Raw genomic sequence first — 18,334 nt, forward strand, 5'->3', positions numbered from 1 at the left:
GTAAGCAGCAGCACCACCGATTTTTGGAGTGCAGGTGGTGTGAGGCCTAGACTTTCATCTCCTGAGGCTGAGGCAGGGTATGTGAGGCTGTTATCAAAGCCTACAGCCAAGGAGCGTGGTTTTCTACCATCGGGGAAAGATGGTAAGTTGTTGGAGATGATCTTGGAGATGGGCTGGGTTGTTTTTTATGAGACACCCACTGCTCTGCCCATGAGTGTGGTGCGTGAATCTTATGCTAATGCTAAGGCAGAAAAGAATGATTTCACCGTGGTGAGGGGGATAAAATGTGGACTACAGTGTTGAGGCTATTCGTAGGGTGATTGAGAAGCCCGAGAGGAAGGAAGACCTGGAGAACTGGAATGAGAAGACTCCAGAGGAGTTTAACTTGGATTTGATTATTGCTACCCTGTGTGTGCCTGAGACTCATTAGAAGTTTAAGAAGGGCACGAATGAGTATTCCACGTTCCCTGCATCATGCATGAACAGGTTTGCACGTGCATGGAATTCTTTTATATGTGCTAACATCATGCCATCTTCTCACGTGCATGAGATTACTGTGGAGCGTGCGCGTTTGTTGTGGGGTATTGTATAGGGAGACAATGTGGATCTTGGGATGGTTATCCATCAGGGTATTCCGAGGTTCTTGCGAGGGAGTACTACTGGTTTGATACCCTATGCGTCCATTATGACGAAGTTGTGCGTGGTGGTTGGCGTTCGTTGGCCCGCACATGAGCAGCTGCAGCTCCCTAGTGCTCTGATTGATAGTTCGACGTAGTTGAACATGATAGAGTGGTATGGTGGGAAGCCCGATCCTAAGGGGCTTGGATATTTTTATGACCGTCTGCCAGGTAGAAGGCCAGCGGATCAGACTTATGCCGGTGGGACTTCGCAGGCTCGTCGAGCAGCTTGGAGAGCTCACTTGGGAGAGGAGGCTGGTCCTTCGGGATCGCAGCAGCAGTAGGAGGAGGAAGCACAGGGCAGTGCTGGTTTGAGCACGAAGTAGTATAAACGTTTAGCTAGGAGGATGGATGTGATGCATGACATCCACAGCAGGTTTGCACATGACCTCACCCAGGCGTTGGGGACTGCATTCAAAGCCACAGGAGTTGACATCCAGTGGCCAGTATTTGGTGAGGATTTCGTGTATCCGCCTCCAGACACTCCTGACACTCCACCCCATGAGGGTGATGATCCTGGTTCTGATTTGGTATGCCTGATTCCTTGCTATTACCTTCACTGAGGACAGTGAATATTTTAAGTTTGGGGGTAGTAATTAAGGATTATGTGTTTTGTGTGAGTCGCGTATAGTTTGCATATTTATGCTAGTTTAGTTCATATAATTGCATATTTTCCATGTAGTAGTTTTTTTATTTTTGTAGTTTTATGATAGTTGTTGCATATAGTTTCATAATAAAATGATCCCTTAGATGATTTTTCTGATTGATATGTGATATTGATGCTAGTGTAGTGATATCGTGTTTAGTGATGTTAAGTCTTATCGAGTTGACTTGCATGTAGAGATAATTGTATTTCACTAAGTCTTATAGGTTGCTTGAGGGCTAGATCATGGTCATGGTTTATTTGTTTGTCGAGGTTTAATCGCTTGTTTATATTTAGAATTTAGGATATTCTCTTAGTGATTAAATAACATGGTATTTAAAAATTGGAGAAAATTGGATTTCATTGCTAGTTGTGTGGCTAGGTGTCAAATGGCTAGTAGCTGGATCATTTTATATGAGTAGTCTAGGGTTGAACGAGATAGAGCGAAACGCACTCGTTCAGAAATTTGTGAAAAAAAGAAAAAAAACAAGAAAAAGAAAAAAAATATGTGTTTATGTATAATGGATCACGAGTGGGCTCTTTAATACTCGAGTTATTAAGTTCTTAAGGGCCTTTGTGCCTAGTGACCTAAGGCTTTTTATAGTCTGGGATCCAATAACCTAACGCTCGCTACATGGATATTATTGTATAAGTCTTTTATGGACCTCGCTCATTGCACGGTCAAATAAGCTTATTTGTGTTGTTTATGTGTTAGCAATAAAAGCATGAATCCATATAAAACTCTGATATACGAATTGAAGTGTTATAAGTTATTTTGAGTTTAGCTTTTATTTTATTTATAACCTTGCGATTGCTTTGATGTGTAGTGAGTTATTGATCTAGTTGTGATAGTATGTCTGTAAGCATTTGCACACACACACATTTATGGGTTGTAAGTTGATTTGTGGGGCTTGATTGATCTTTGTGCGAATAGCTGCATTTTTTGAGATGTTGCTTGTTGGTTGGATTAGTTATTATATGGGGATCGTTGTATCCATATAGTTGCATTCATGCATTTTTTATTTCTTGTTCTTTGAGTCTGTTTATGCTTGAGGACAAGCATCGGTTCGAGTTTAGGGGTATGTTGAGTGGCATTTATGACACGTTATAACGCTCCGTAAAGCTTTAAATTGGTGTTTTGTACTCGAGTTGTTGGTGTTTTTAACGTGTATTTGTAGTATTTTTGCATTTTAGGCATTTATCAGGAATGCAGGTGAATTAGCATTGTTTTGATGCTAATATGGTGTTAGGATGATGTCCAGAATAAAAGCTCGTGAAAAGACCAGCTCAAATCAGCAAGAAAAGAAAGAAGTTAGAAATTTCTCCAGAGAGACGGCGCGCCCGCGCTGTGATAGCGCGCGGCCGAGCCCAAAGAGCAGAATGTCAGCGTGCCCGCGCTGGTGAAGCGCGCCGCCGCGCTAGGTCGGGAAAATAAAATCATGTTTCTTCTGGAATTTTGATCCGTTGGACTTCTACTCTGCATGGGATGCTATATATTCATAACTTATGCTCAATTTTCTTAACAATACGTACTAGAGCTTAAGGAGAAGGCATAAGAAGACCGTAGAGCACAAATTAACCAAGGCAAAGAAGATCTAGTTTATTCTTGTGATTCTTTATTTAAAGTTGTAACTTTGGATGCTAGTTTTCTTATTCGCGAACCTATACTCTTGTTTCGTACTTGGTTTTATTTCAGTATAAAAACTACATTTATTTTACCATGCTTTCATCGGAACCCATGTTGATGATGAGTCCGATTATGGGCTAATCGTTATCGTGGGGTTCTAACGGATTTATTCATGGATTTCTTTGGTTAATTCGTTTTGATGCCTTAGTGTGTGGTGAATTTATGATAACCTAGTATTGGTTGTGCTTATTCATCTTATGAGCGTCGCGAACTTATAGGATAGTGTCTTAATCTTTAATGAAGTGAATGTGAATTTAAGGGTTTAGAACTTGCCATGCTAGCATAGGTTCATGTATTTATTATGCATGATTCGTAGGTAATTTTAACCATCTTACTTGCCCTATGTAATCACGATAGATAACTTGTGCATTAAACCGTTATGTTGTCAAATTCTATAGACATATAGGGTCTCAATATAATTGGTGTCTATTCAGCTTCTATCTCTTTTGTGGATGTCTGGTAGTATGGTATTCGTGCAACGAAAGTTGGCGTATATCAGTTTCGTGTTATCTGATTAGTGTCATCACCATTGCATGCTTAGGTTAAGAATGAAAAGGCTATTGAATGAAGTATTTAATGAAGTTAGAATCCCATGTTTGTGTCATATATTATTCAACTCTCTTTAATCTCCTAGTTTATGTTCTTTAGTATCCATAGTGTCCATATCTGGTACGAAAGACAGTTTTGGGAATATCTCCAGCCTTGATCTTCAATTGTTGGTAACGTGACCTCAAATCAATCTTAGAAAACCATGCTGCTCCTTTTAACTGATCAAATAAATCATCAATCTGTGGTGAAGGATATTTATTCTTGATAGTTAACTTATTCAGCTCATGATAATCGATATATAGTCGCATGCTACCGTCCTTTTTCTTAATAAACAATACCAGTGCACCACATGGGGATAAACTAGGTTTTCTAATTCCCTTGTCCAGAAGGCCTTGTACTTGCACCGCTAGCTCTTTCATTTCAACCGGTGTCATCCGATATGGAGCCTTCAATACTGGTTTCGTGCCTAGTGCCAAATCAATAGTAAATTCGATTTCTCGATTCGGCGGTAATCCAGGAAGTTCATCTGGAAAGACATCAGGAAACTCACATACAACGGGAATGTCTTCAATTCTTGGACTTTCCTTTTCAGTATCCAACACATAGGCTAAATAAGCTTTACACCCTTAGCGTAATAATCATTTAGTCTGCACCATTATCGGGAATCTTTTCCGTTGTTTCTCACCTCTAAATATTACCGTTGCATTATCCGCAGTTCGCAGTTTCATTTTCTTATTCGCACAGTCGATTTGAGCATTATTACTAGCCAACGGAGAAGTGATGTCGTGTTATCTCGATATCGCACTTTGGGCACACCCGATCTATGGGGACTTGGTCGTCATTCGCTAACTTTATAATTAACATCTTGCCCAACCATTGAATTTTACAGCATATTTTATCAATAAATCCTTCAAAATAAAAGATCTTGTGGCTCCAGAATCAAGTAATACTTTTGCGTCTACGGAATTCACAGAAAGCGTACTTGCGACCACACTTGGACTCTGCACATCTTCCTTCATTATAATATTATAAGTTCTTGCCTTAGGCTAATTCTTCTGTTATGGTGAAGGTAGCACCAATACTCTCGTAACACTGGTTGCCATTGTTGGCCCTCTACAATCCCTGGCAACATGTCCTTTCTTCCCGCACTGGAAACATGTAACATCTATCTTGCTTGTTGGGCATTCATTGGAGTAGTTCCCTTTTGGTTTACACCTGAAGCATGTCACATTTGCCCTGTTGCAGACGCCTGTATGTTTTTGACCACAAGTTTTGCAGTACGACAGTGGTGGTCTGATAATTCTCTTTTAGTTTGGGGCTTGGAAATGAATACCTGTCCTCTTATTGCCTTGTTCTATCCTCTTGAAATTCATATTTTTCCGAGCTTAAAATCTTGGCTTTCTGTTGAAATAATTCTGAAATTTTTCTTGTCCCTTTTCCTTCTGGGACATTTCACTCTCCCCTTCAATAATCATGGCCTTCTGAACCACGGCCGTATATGTTTTCAGTTCAAATACGGCCACTCCGCTACGAATCCATGATTCCAGTCCTTGCTGAAACCTCTTAGCCCTCTTCTCATCAGTATCCACCTGTTCCAGAACAAACCTAGTCAATTCCGTAAACTTGGTTTCATACTCAGCTACTGACATATTCCCATGTTTTAATTCTAAGAACTTGATTTCCATTTGGTTCTTCATATATCAAGGGAAATACGTCTCCAGAAACAGTTCAGTGAACCTATCCCAAGTCATGATACCTTCACCTTCTAAAGCTTTCTTGGATTCCTACCAATAATTAGCTTATCCCTAGCAAAATCAGTCTTTTGATCCTCTTCCACTTTTACTAACGCAAACGCTTTTTCCATTTATTTTAACCAAGCTCTAGCTTTAGTAGGATCTGTTGTGCCCTCAAACTCTAGAGGCTTTACTAATTGAAATTACTTAAAAGTAACAACAGGCACAACTGGTGGTATTTGTGGTTCAGGATGAGGTGGCTGATGTAACATCTGCTGCTGAAACTGTTGTTGTTTCTGCATCTGTTGTTGCATCATTACCATCTGTTGTTGCATCAGATGGAATATTTGGTTGATGGTATCATTATTCTGTTCCTCAGAGTTGCTGTTTGAAGTCTCAGTTATGGTCTTTCTTTTTTGTGTCATTTTTCTAATAATAAAACAAACGGTTCTTTTAATAATTTTATTAAACAATTGAGAGTAAATAAGGAAACAATTTGACTTGTATTAAAACAAGAAACTTAAAATATTTAGGATTTTGAGAAAATCATTTGAAGCAATTTAAAATATTAAATAAATAGACTGAACAATATTATTTTAAACATTTCATTTATCTTTTCAAAATTTAACAGAATTTAAAAATATCAAAAGACTGTAAAACAGTAAAGTAAATGCAAATGTTGTAATGACTGAAAATTTAAATAAATAAAAGAAAAGAGGTTAAAAAAGGTTTATTTTATAAGTCAAACACCAGCGCCAGGTGTTAGTGCTTGATACAAAAGGTCTATCATAACTGTTGCCGATATATATCAAAACGGTATACTACTCATATATCTAGTCTCGCAATAACTATAGCTGCCTCTATGAACATATATCACATATAATACAAGATCCCTATCAAACTGTCATGCATCAGAAACCCGGCGGAATACGGTCTATCTCCTGCCGAAGAGTCTCTAGAACAGACTGGAAAAGGCGGGTAGCTCTATGAACCTCTGCATAAGTATGGTTCCCATCATGAATCAATCCACCTAACTCATGAAAATCCCTGTGATAGGTCTGTTGTAGTCTTTGTCTCAGTAGGTAATCAGGCTGGAGTACTGCTAAAGGGCCTCTCTCCCTTTGCTCAAATAGTCCCAATATCTCATGGCATTGGGATCTCCAATATTGCATCTCCTCTTGGATGCTGCTATACTCATGGTAAGGCACAGTGCGAGGCTCTTTAATCTCACCAACTAACTCTCTAGAGGAAACTATAGCATCCTAGCAACATCCTGAGGTAAACCCAACTGCAAACCTACATCGTGGTCTCCCATACCCTCAACATGAGCCATCTGGAATATCTCTGGGGCTAGAGCATATACATAGAGGGACTGGAGCTGCTATCGGTGGAAACTCTGGCTCAGCCTCTGGCAAAAACTGATACTAAAGGGGTAATGGGGTGGTAGCAGTGGCTCAAAGAACTCCATAGGGTCAAACATCTTTCCGGGATCTGGTAGCTGCTCTGGGGGTGGTAATGGATCAGGGGTTATATATACCGGAGGTATCTGCACTGGGGCCTCAATAGACACTGGTGGAATCACTGGGGCTGTCGGTTCTGTAACTGTCCTCTTAGATGATGACGCCATCTAATAACATAACCAAAATATAAGAAAAGAAAGGGTCAACTTATCATCCATAGAACTTCCAAATTCTTAATCTTAGAAGCTATCTAAACCCTAACAATCTTATTCCTATCTTATATGATCTCCCTATCTTATCTTAGTCGTAATGTTCTTGTTTCAGGGACCAAAACCTACAGCTCTGATGCCAAACTGTAACGCCCTCCAAATCCGGGGTCTAGATCTGGGGGTTACATGCCCACCTCCAACATAATACAAATATGTTTAACAATTATACAAACATATATCTAACCCCTTTACATCTATCCAAGATCTTTAAGGTTGAGGTATGAAGAAAAAAATAACTCACTACATTTATTACAAACCCAAGTTTAATATCTCATACAACTCTCTTTATTACCAGCCAACTATCTACACAAGCTTTTAAACTAAATTCAATTTTATTCAAACACACACCATATATGTCTATACTGCACCTTCTCTGGAAGCTCAAAGCTATCTTCTTTTGTCAGAATTAGAACCCTTAGTGCCAGAGGATCCCGCTACTTGACTCGCTTCTTTACCACTCGGGTCCGGATGGGTTTCATTCTCTATCTTAACTGAAAAACAAAGTGAATAACAATAATAGGGGTGAGCCATAATTGCTCAACAACTCCACAATATATATATACAGTATTATCAAAAAATAAGTGAGCCAGTAATCTGATTGTATCTATAACGATGTATTTCTGCAAGAAATAATGAAGTCCACTATCGGCGGTTATCAATAAATTAGACTGGACACAAAATTAACATTCGCACCTATATATTGCTGATCAGTCAGGATACAATGCAGATCTATACCTACATGTATAGATCCATTTGGGTACCCAGGCTTTACAGCCCAAAACAGGGATCCGGTTAATTCTCGGCCCATAGTATCCAGTTTATACCTGGTTCTTATTGTCACCATCTAGTCCACAGAGGAGCATCCAGAATAATCGTTATGCTTTGATGTATCTCAACATCAAAATATATCAGGATATGTATATATATAATATGTTATCTATTGGAATATGAATAGAGAATTCAACATAAAAAGAGAAATCAGGAATCGAAGTGAAACTATCATCAAAGGAACAGTAATTGTGTATCAGTGTTTGTCAACAGGAATTATCAATGTTTACTTAGTTGAGAATTTGAATAAAAGAAAGCAATTCACTATTCTAGATTTAAAATAGGGGAAAAACTTTCCTGGTGCGCGTTCTACCTCAATTATATCACAATTCCCTACCACTGGCTTGCTTCGCCTTGCTGGACTCGTATCAATCAAAGAAAGATACTCATTTAGTCGACCCGGATCTTAATCACGTCGCGATTCGACTCCACGTAACCCTTATCGTCTACCCGTACAAGTATAACTGACTTGTATAATAATTACTAGAAATTAGGACTCGATTAACCACATAAAATATATAGCACATAAGTCACATAGTCATTCTATGCTTAAAAATATTTTTAGAATCGAAATCGGATCAATATTTGCATTATCAAACAAGATCTGGCTTGTTTCCTAATTTTCAGAATATATTGGACTCGTACTTATAATTAATAGGGTCTATAAGTAGATAATTATCGAAAACCGACTCGGTTCCGAAATAAATTAAGATTTGAAATTGTTTTTATTGAAAACAAATCATTTTTCTGAGTCTAAGGGCTTTTATTTCGTTTAAAACAGATAAACGGTTCAATTGATAATCAATGAATTAGAATACATTAATTTATTATTCAAATAATTAATTATTCAAATTAATTAAACCTCAAATATATTTTTAAATAATTATTTGGGAAAAATCAGAATCAAAAATAATTTTTTCTATAATTTTTGGATTTAATATGAATTATTCAAAACAAACTAATTAATTATCAAAATAATTAATCAATTTAAATAATTAATAAAAAATAAATATATATATATATATATTTGAATTTTAGAAAATATTTCAGATTTATTTATAAAATAAATCAATTAATTAATTAGATTAATTAATCAATTTATTTAAATAAATAAAACTGAATTTTTGAATTTATAAAAATAAAAATAAAAATAAAATTCAATAACAGTTTTCAGAAAATGGAAATTGGGTAAAACGGATCAAACGGGGTTGAGAACCGGGTTCTGAAGAAAATAATCGGGCCGCCAAAAACAGCCCGATCCGCCGGATAATTTCTAGAATCCGGTGGTCGGCAGTAACTCTGGCGATCACGACTTAGGCCAAAATCAGTATCGTTTGTACTGATTTTTGCGGGGTTTCAATCCTAATCAACATCCTACACATATATCAACCGATAATCGATCGTAATAACCCCTATATCTTATTTTCCGATCAAAATCGACTCAACTTCGGCCAAACTTCGATTTGGCTCAACTATACATGAAATCACAAGGTTAATAGCTCAAATCAAAAAAGCTTATTCACTGCATAATCAAATCCATAACACTCTATAAACCTCAGCTTCTTCAAAATCAAGAATATATAATTCAAAAATTGGGTATAAACCCTAATAGTCGAATTCACTCATACAAGAATTGTTTGATGAAATTGATATCTTAAATCGACTTTACACGTCATAGAGAAGCTATATCAATCATCAAAAATATTCAATAACCCGTAGAACTAAAACCCCTAATTTCAGTTATGCACCCTAAAATCGAAATAAAAAATACACTAATCAAAACATGAAATTGATGTTGTAAACTGAAAGAAATATCAAAACCTTCGATTTGAGTACTTACACGACTATGATTGATGCCTGAAATCGATAAAAATCACCGGCTAATTTCTTGACCCGAATCTGAATACCCTCACCCGATTTGTGGAGAAAATTCTGATTTTCTGATTTTTTTCATAATTTAATTATATTTACTTAATAATAATTAGGCTATTTATAGTAGTAAAAATAATACTACTCATTAAAATTAAGGCCCTAATTATACATCTAATAAAATTAATTGGCCCTTAATTAATAATTTTTGAGTAATTATTTTTAAATTTTTAATATTATATACAATATATATGCCAAAATTTCTCAAAAATTGTGAATAATTCAAACATACAAAGAAATGGAATAATTGAAAGTCACATAATTTTATAAAAATATAAATATGATTTTGGTGGGGGCTTTGGCACTCAAAGGGGCCCAGAAAAGTCATTTTTCGCGAAACGAGAAAATTTCGAAAATAGCTGGATGTTCAGAATAACGATATGGTATAAGCCATACTAGGTAAAATAAGACCAAATATTTTATTTGAAATATCAGCTATTAGAACAAAGTTTGGGCCGTATAACTTTTGATACGAAAGCATTAAACACAAAATAAGATACCTGATAATTACCCGAAAATACCCTGACTACACAGAACATATATATAGCACATAACAACTAGGGTTTTATGATTAAACACACTTAATGATATAATAAAACACATAATTCACCTTTATTGTGATATATTATAATCGTAATTTCTCAATCGTTACATCTTTCACTTTTATTGTCTTTATATTACCTGCAAGATTCATATCAACAATTTCTATATCGCCAGAACTAGAATTGATTTTGCACTGAATCTTGTAGAACATTGATCTAGTATACAATCCAGCAGCATCCTTTTCAATTTTTTTAAGATTCAAGTTCCTTGGAAGAATACTATCTTTGAGGTTTAGGAGACCATTTTCATTCCTTTGCTTTTCTATATCACTTTGATAACATAAGTAGAATTCGGATAGAGTATCTTCTTTCTTTACAAAATGATTGAAGTAAAAATTTGAATTCTCCGATCTTGATGTAGTACGTAGTAAGCCCATGATTGGGTTCTCATTGAAAAAAGCAGGGATCCAAGAAAATTTCAATTCATAAATATCTTTAAGCGATTGCCTATCTGTTAGGTTAAACTCAGACAAAACCTTATTCCAACCAGATTCGAACTCCTCAGTAGGTGTGTGTTCACTCCAAATATAATTTTTCAGCATGTCCATAAATTGGGACTCAGCGCAAAATAATGACCCAGTCTTTAGTATTCAAGATATTTAAATTAGTAAATATCCAAATATGAGAAAGATTATGTACAAATATATAAAATATTTTTTTTGGATAGGTTAAACAAGAAACAATTAGTCTAATTACTTGTTTGGTATGAAAACAAGTAACAAGTAATGGTCAAAAGGATATTAAAGATATAAAAATTATAAAAATAATAACGGAAATATTATAGGAAAATGTCAAACCTTGGACGAAAACTTCTTCATTATGTGCCACATACAAAGGCGGTGTTTAACCCTGGGGAAGCACTCACTAATTGCTATTTTCATTATTGAATCTTGATCAGTTATTATGCATTTTAAATATGTTCCAAATATTTTTTTAAACGCCTCACAAAGCCACTTGTAGTTGTCAATATCTTCTTACTCAAGAAGGGTTGCAGCAAAGGTCACACTCTTCCAGTGGTTATCAATACCAATTAAGGGAGAAACATTATTCCATACATGTACCATAGTTTTAAAACAATAAAATTGAATTAATGGTTTACACTAATATTTGTTGACCATTATGAAAAATATTGTCTTACTTGTTTGTGCGATACATTGCATCGAATGAAACAACATCGCCATAAACTTAAAAATTTCTTCTACCAATTTTGTCAGCCCAAAAAAATTGAGTCAGGTGGTTATTTGCATCAGTCCTGTATTCAAATTTAAAAGCACCATTAGAAGATGATTGAATGTCCTTAAATTTCTGAATAACCAAGTATGCATCATGCTTTCTAATATATGCTTTGATATCCCTTGAAAAATTCTTGAAATCCACAATAGTTGCGTCAACATTCTCATAAGCTCCCATCATAGATTTAAAAATGGCATATGCCCTTGTTGGTCCAATATTTAGCTTTGCAGTATCCGTGAGGAATTTTTTGTGGAATTATGTAAGTGATCGACTACACTTCATAAATTACATTGATCCCTTACCAAGAAACGAGTGATTGTGTTTCTCTGTGAAATTTTTTACAATAAACCCTTTTTCTCCACTTGTTCTACCAATAACAAGCTTAGATGGGCAGTCACTTTTTGCTGATACAGTCCTCCTTCTTCTTGTGATGTCCTTTTCTTCCAACTTGTCATAGTAATTTGTACTAGCTCTCGAGCATACAAAATATTTCCTTGTGGTTTTACCAAGTTTTTTTTCTGATGACTTACGTACATAAATGCCACACACTTTGCATAGTCATAGTAGAACTTGAATGTTGTTGCTTTATCAGGGAACTTCTGGTTGATAAATGGTTTCTTTTTAGGAAGACAATCAGGTATCCAATCATCATCCAAATCTGTAAAGTCATGTTCTGCTTCTTCTGAAGGAGGGCATTCTGAAACCTTGTCTGCAATAGAACATTCTAATTATAATAACACGTTACACGTACGTAGCATGAACACTAATATAAATATTCAGATGGGTAAAAATATTACATTGTAGTATTAAAATATAATAAGAAATGTTTCAAAAATTGTACATGACATATGTTTAACATCTAAGAAAAATTAATAGCTATGGGCGGTTACAAATTACTCTGAATCTATAAGATTGACAAACCTGAAGTGACTTCTTCTTCAATAATATGACAAAAAATCCCTTGAAGATGAAGAAACTAATTTGTTAACATAATTCGTATCAGAATGTTTTGAACCTGTAAAAACAATCAAAGAACAGTTATCACAAATATTCACTGCCGACAGTTTATTAGATCAAAGCATACTATGAACTAAAAACATTTTATTTCTTTAACTATTAGAGCTTCCATTACTGTGGTTTATATTGAAGAGGACTTTAAAAGTTAAATAGTAAAACAATTACAGATGATGCGGGTTTAATTGATAATCAGATGTAAGATTCTTATAATTTAAGATACTGATAGGAGACATACTAAATCAGCATAAACTTGATTGATAACAGTAAAAAGGAACCTGTATAGTTAGCTGTATAATTTTAAATCATATATTTGCAAACATGGAAACTAGATTGTACAAAAATGTATTATGTATAAGTTATTTAATTAATTAATATACAACCCTTATACCAAAAATAAATTGTACATTTTGTATTTATACAATCAATCTGAATCATAGAATCTGAATAAAATCAAGGGTTGTAAGCTTGGTTCTCTAGTTCCCTCACTAAGGAGGGGTCTCTTTTGAACCTTCCCATATATATACATACATACATAGATATAATTATTGGATTACTTATAGAGCTCTAGGGAAAACAATTATATGATAAAATATAAATATACAACATATATTATTATTTATCTTTATAGAATAAATAACTATATATAATTGAGTAATATATCCTTAAATCAATTTTTACGAATATACTGATATCATTACCCCAAATGGCACATCTCCGCTATCTTCATCAGTGCCAAACCGCCTAGCGCCTGCCACGCATACTGCTAAAATTGTCAAAGCAGACTAAAATCACCAGAAAACTTTACCAAAATTAAATCAACACCAATAAAAATATGACCAAAATCATTAAAATCTGAACCCAACTAACTAAAACTTGAAACACAAGTTACCACAATTTCGCATATCTACAAATTTGACAGTGTTTGGAGGTGTTGTTTATGGTGTTGCTGATGGTAGAGGAAATGATGATAACAATCACTGGGATTTTATAAACTCATACCTATTGTGGGGGTATGAAAAATGAAATCAATAAGTTTGTGGAGGTGTGGTGGGGAATGAAGCTGAAATTCAGATACAAATTTGTTGATAAGTAGTTGTTGAAATGGTGGATTGGTGGTCGATTCCATGAAGTAAAGGAATAGCCGAGGGAAGTGATAGGGTAGAAGCAATCCGGATAGAGCCCAACCCAGATCTAGGGTAAGATGAGCTCAGTTGGATATCCGAGACCCCCTCACCCCGAACAAGCAAGTGAAGAGATCCAGGCTTAGGTTGATAGCCGGGCCCAGGCCCAACCCAGGAACAGAATCACCTCCCAGCCAGAGTCCAACCCAGCTAGAGCAGGACTGAGGGGGTTCCCCAAATACAAGCATACCCCACATCCCATCAAAGAAGGACACATGAGTATGTGACAATGATAGCTATCAACAACCAACAAATGAGTCAAACATGACACGCTGTTGTGAATATGTTGAGTACTTGATGATTACCTAAACAAAACATCTAAGTAGATTTTACTTAGTGAAATAATGTAGCACTCGACGGATAAGAATTATAGTCCCGACGGATAACTCATTATAGTCCCGACGGATGATTAACTTATTATGCATCGAGTGAGTAGCTTATGTAATAAGTTTGTAGCACAGTGTTGTATGCACCTTTGTATAGAATCTGTAGTGGCATATAAGTCATGTTGACTTTAACTAGATATGCAGAATAGGTTGATTAACTGTACATAAGCAATGTCTTGTAATTCTGTATAAGTGAAATGAAGTCAAGTGCCAAAATAGCTACCAACGGATGATTAACAAAGCTTCGACGGATGACCAAAATAGCTATCAACGGATGTTTAACATAGCAGTCGACGAATGATCAATTAAGTCATCGACGGATGATCTGAAAGTCGACAGATGATCAAGATTCAAACATCAGTTGAACAGTGAAAGCTGACACACAGCCGTTGAGTTGGATACAAGTACACTGTGGAAGCTCATTAACTGGGTAATAGAGGACGAAAAGCAGCAAAGATCAAGACTGTTAGATTTTATATTTGTTCAGTTCTTTTGACTTTGTAATCTTGGTATTATATAAACCAAGAGAGTAGCAAATAAAAAAAACTGAGAGAGCTAAGAAACAACAACAGAGAAATCTTTGTAATCACTATCTTTAGCATTTCCTGTGTTCTTAGCAGTTCTATTTGTGTAAGCAGCTGTGGGCATTTCTGCACACAGAGTCCTCTCGATATATTAAATATATCTCTGGTGGAATTGTTTAAATCCACCAGAAAGTTTTTAAAGACTCTTATTTTTAATTACTTATGTTTTGATTCATTCAAGTTTACATTCCGCAATGTGCTAATCAAAACAAATATATCCATAATCGAGTTGAACATTTTTATTTTAAGAAAAAGGTTCAAGAATTCCATTCAACCCCCCTTCTGTAATTCTTGCTATATTGTTAAGGGACTAACAATTGGTATCAGAGCAGGCTCTTAATCAACAAAGAGTTTAAAGATCAAAACAATTCAGCAAGATGAACAAGAAAGATGTTGGAGTCAAGATTCCTTTTCTTGAGAAAGACAATTACCATCATTGGAAGGTAAAGATGCATCTTCATATGCTTTCTCAAGATGAGGCCTATGTGGACTGCATAGAAAGAGGCCCTCATGTTCCAATGAGAGCTGCAACAGGAAATGAACCATCTGTTCCAAAGCCAAGGCATGAATGGTCTGATCCTGATATTGAACAAGTCAGGAAAGATAAAAAGGCCATGAACATTCTGTTCAATGGTGTTGATGCAGACATGTTTGATAACATTATCAACTGCAAGACTGCCAAGGAAGTTTGGGACACAATACAGATAATTTGTGATGGTACTGAGCAAGTAAGAGAAAATAAAATGCAGCTCCTGATTCAGCAATATGAGCATTTTCACAATGAAGAAAGTGAGTCACTCACTGACATTTTTAGTAGATTCCAAAAGCTACTAAATGCTCTTAAATTGCATGGAAGAGTCTATCAGACTAAAGACTCCAATCTGAAATTTCTCAGATCTCTTCCAAAGGAATGGAAACCAATGACAGTCTCATTGAGAAACTCACAAGATTATAAGGAGTTTACTTTGGAGAGACTGTATGGCATTCTGAAGACCTATGAGCTTGAGATAGAGTAGGATGAAAGAATGGAGAGAGGAAAGAAGAAAGGAGGATCCATTGCACTAGTGGCTGAACTGGAAAAGGAGAAGGAAGTGAAGATGGAAGCTGTGGAATCAACTTCAAAGGCCTGTGAAAGCAAGGGTAAAGGGCTAGCTGCAGAAAGTGAAGATTCATTGAGCCAAGATGACATGGAGGACATTGATGAGCACCTAGCATTCCTTTCAAGAAGATTTGCCAAGCTCAAGTTCAAGAAGAACTTTGGAGCTGCCAAGCCAAATAGAAACATGGTGGATAAATCAAAATTCAAGTGTTTCAAATATGGCTTGGCAGGGCATTTTGCAAATGAGTGTAGAAAGTCAGATTTCAGTAAGAAAAGATTTGAGTCTGTGGATTATAAGCAAAAATACTTTGATCTACTCAAACAGAAGGAAAGGGCTTTTATTACACAAGAGAATGACTGGGCAGCTGATGGTTTGGATGAAGATGAGGATGTCAGCTATGTCAATCTAGCCCTTATGGCCAAGTCTGATGAAATAGAGACAAGTTCCTCAAGTAATCAGGTAATCACTACAAACTTTGCACATTTATCTAAAGCTGAGTGTAATGATGCAATAAATGACATGTCTACAAAATTGTATCATTTGCGTGTTACACTTAAGACCCTCACTAAAGAAAATGCTAAAATCAAAGAAAACAACTTATTTTTGAGTGAGAGGAATAATGTGCTTGAGTCTCAGTTTGTTGAGTTTGAGAAACTAAAAATTGAGTGTAGAATTGCCAAGGAGGAATTAACTGAGTCCTTGAAAAAGGAAGAAATTTTAAAGAAGCAGCTTGATCGTGAACAGGAGGTGATTAAAGCATGGAAAACATCCAGAGATGTTCATGCTCAAATCACCAAGGTTCAAGGAATTGAGTCTTTTTGTGATGAAGCCTGGAAAAAGAATAAGGAGAAACTAGAACCTATTTTGGTAGATGGATTGCTGACAGATGTAGACTCGACGGATGATGAGATCTATCCGTCGGATAACAAAAAGTGTTATCCGTCGAATGATAAAAATCCTCATCTGTCGGCTGTGAGCAAACCCATTAGCAAAGCCAAATTAACCAAGCTAAATGAAAAGTATGGGTCTGTTTCCAAGAACTTTATTTCAGGAGAGTCAAGTCAAGCCAAGAAAAGGAAGAAGGCTAATGTTGGTCACATGACTGTCAAACAGTTAAGTGACAGACTTGAGAAGATAGAGGTAAAAACAGAGACTAAAAGGAAAAATAATAGGAATGGTAAAGTAGGGATTAACAAACATAATAACTACACACCTGACAAATATGCTCCTAGAAAAATCTGTGTCAAGTGGTAGTGTAAATCATTTGTCTGTTAATTGCAAATTTGCCATGCCTACTCCCATGTCTGTTTAGCCTCAATTCTCTAACATGAATGTCATGCCTCCCATGCCTGTTAATGCTATGCCTACACAGAACATGAATGCACAGTTTGCTAATATGCCATTTGCACCTAATCCATATTATGCTGCATACAATATGCCTCAAATGCCATTTAGCATGCCCTACTGGAATAACATGTTTGCACCAAGCATGCCATTTCCTGTTAGCCATAACATGCATGAAAATTTTGTTGCATCTAGTGGTTTCAAAGGCCCAACCCAAATGACTAAGGAAGAATCTGAAATTCCTAAGTCAAATGAGTTAAGACCTAAGAAACAAAAGAAGAAAGCTAACAAGGCAGGACCCAAGGAAACTTGGGTAACAAAATCAACTTGATTTGATTTTGATGTGTGCAGGGAAATAGAAGGAATCTTTGGTACTTGGATAGTGGGTGTTCAAGACACATGACTGGTGATTCTACCCTGCTCACAGAGTTTGAAGAGAGAGCTGGCCCAAGTATCACTTTTGGAGATGACAGCAAAGGTTATACTGTGGGATATGGCTTGATTTCAAAGGACAATGTCATCATTAAAGAGGTTGCCTTAGTGGATGGTCTCAAACACAATCTGTTGAGTATCAGCCAGCTTTGTGATAAAGGCAACTCAGTAACCTTCAACAAAGAAACCTGTGTTGTGATTAATAATCTAAACAACAAAGTGGTTCTCACTGGTGTGAGAAGAGGAAATGTGTATCTTGCTGACTTCAACTCAACTAAAGCAGAATCTGTAACTTGTCTTCTCAGTAAAGCAAGTCAAGATGAAAGTTGGCTATGGCACAAGAAACTATCTCATTTGAACTTTAAGACCATGAATGAGCTGGTAAAGAAAGAGCTAGTTAGAGGCATTCCTATGGTGGAGTTTACAAAGGATGGACTGTGTGATGCCTGCCAAAAAGGGAAGCAGATTAAAGCATCATTCAGGAAGAAACTTGATTCATCAATTGAAGAGCCTCTACAACTGCTTCACATGGATTTGTTTGGACCAGTCAATATATTGTCAATCTCAAAGAAAAGATTTTGCCTAGTAATTGTAGATGATTTCTCAAAGTTCTCTTGGACCTATTTCCTAAAGTCCAAAGATGAGGCTAGTGAAATCATCATCAATCACATAAGGCAAGT

The sequence above is a fragment of the Apium graveolens genome, chromosome 6 (assembly GCF_009905375.1).
Source record: "Apium graveolens cultivar Ventura chromosome 6, ASM990537v1, whole genome shotgun sequence".
Classification (NCBI taxonomy): domain Eukaryota; kingdom Viridiplantae; phylum Streptophyta; class Magnoliopsida; order Apiales; family Apiaceae; genus Apium; species Apium graveolens.